The following is a 2,007-nucleotide window of genomic DNA, read 5'->3' as shown; positions in this document are numbered from 1 at the left end:
CCTATTACCAACCTAAGAACGACAGCAGAAGCAAAAAAAAAACTAATGCTTTAAACGATTTTCTTCTTTTCCTTTTCTGTCCTTTAATTTGAGTGTGATCCTGCTCACAACGGGGCAGAAAATGGGCATTGTTTTAAAGAGTTGCAGACAAAAGCGGTGACAGACAAAATGGTCAAAACAGCTGGAATGGCAAACCATATTAAAGCACATTATTGTGTATAAAAATTCTAGTTAAAAAGCAATTTAAAGCACATTTTTTAAAAAAGCACAGTACCAACCCTTGGTTATACAGCACCCCTTCTTAGAAGTTAATCAATAACGGGAAATCAACCTGAATGAAAAGTACATACAAAGTGATAAATATCTATCACCACAGGACAAGTTGGAGGAGCTGCCTCTGCTAGGCCAGAATTAATTACAACCAATTCCATCGTTAACACCGTAGACCTTAATGTAGGCTGTGGTCATGTGGAAAAGCCCTGAGGGCTTCAGACAAAATTTCCAGAGTCAGCAGCCTCTGGAGGGTAACACTCTCTAAGGCAGTGGTCCCCAACCTTGGGCCTCCAGATGTTCTTGGACTACAACTCCCAGAAGCCAATACCACCACCTCTTCTGGCCAGGATTTCTGGGAGTTGAAGTCCAAGAACATCTGAAGGCCCAAGGTTGAGGACCACTGCTCTAAGGGACATGTCCCAAGTGGAATGGCAACAGCCAAACCATAGAACAATGGAGTTGGAAGGGGCCTATAAAGCTGTTATAAAGCTGTCTGGACAGCTCAGTTTAGGTATCTGACTGTGGGGCCTAAGGTTGGGAGTTCGATTCTCCACTGTGCCTCCTCAGAAAAGAGTTCACCTGTGTAGCCTTGGTCAACCTGCAGGACATCCACCTAAGAAGGGAATGGTAAACCACTTCTGAGTATTCTTGGCCTGGAAAACCCAGAAAAAGTTTGCCACAAAGTCAGAATTGATTTGACAGCACGTTGTTGTTGCTGTTAGCCATTGAGTCTCGTCCCCTCCTCAGAGTAGGAATCCAAATCAAAGTATATCTGACATATATTTGTTTAATTTCCTCTTGAATGCCTCCAGCACTGGAGCGCTCGCCACCTCCTGAGGGAGTTCATTCCATTGTTGTACTGCTCTAACACTGTGGAACGATTTCGAAAGAGATGCTGGTTTCTTCAAGAGAGAAGTGGGTTCTTTACAAGGTAGCATTGGATGAAAATACCAATATTGTTGTTTAGTAATTAAGTCGTGTCTGACTCTTCGTGATCTCATGGACCAGAGCACGCCAGGCCCTCCTGTCCTCCACTGCCTCCCGGAGTTGGGTCAGATTCATGCTGGTCGCTTCGATGACCCTGTCCAACCATCTCGTCCTCTGTCGTCCCCTTCTCCTCTTGCCTTCACACTTTCCCAACAACAGGGTCTTTTCTAGGGAAAATATCAATATACTAAATGCCAATTTGTCATGAGGCAATATCAAAAAGCACAAAGGGGTGCGGGATAAAAAACCCTGTGTGACAAACATAACAATTAAGCATGTTGCTTAAGACAGTGTGTTCCTATGACAGATGCCCAAAGGGCAAGATCTAATGAGACATAGCTCTTGCATGTTCATATATCCATGGTTGTTGCGTATTAGCTTTTAATAAGTACTTGTTTTTAATAACTGTGATACGCAAAAAATATATTGGTTGGGGGAAAAGCAGGAGATATATCAAGCTACTGGAGAAGGAAGATTCAGGCTGCCTTTTCTGTCCTGCTTCCTAGTAGAAAGACCCACAGGAGAAAAGAAAGATGAGCACATGGGCATTTCTGATGGCTCTCTTGGTGGTTCTCCTTCTTATCCTCTTCCTGAAACAACAATGGACGCGCAGACACTACCCCCCCGGACCTCTGGCTCTTCCTGTCATTGGAAGCATGTGGCGGATCGGGACAAGATTTTATGCCGATACTCTGATACAGGTATTTCTTTCTCAGCTATTAATCATTAACTCGTTCGACAGAGAGA

The sequence above is a fragment of the Pogona vitticeps genome, chromosome 3, assembly GCF_051106095.1.
Source record: "Pogona vitticeps strain Pit_001003342236 chromosome 3, PviZW2.1, whole genome shotgun sequence".
Classification (NCBI taxonomy): Eukaryota; Metazoa; Chordata; class Lepidosauria; order Squamata; family Agamidae; genus Pogona; species Pogona vitticeps.
The sequence above is the reverse complement of the archived record's forward strand: the minus strand, read 5'-3'. Positions refer to the sequence as shown.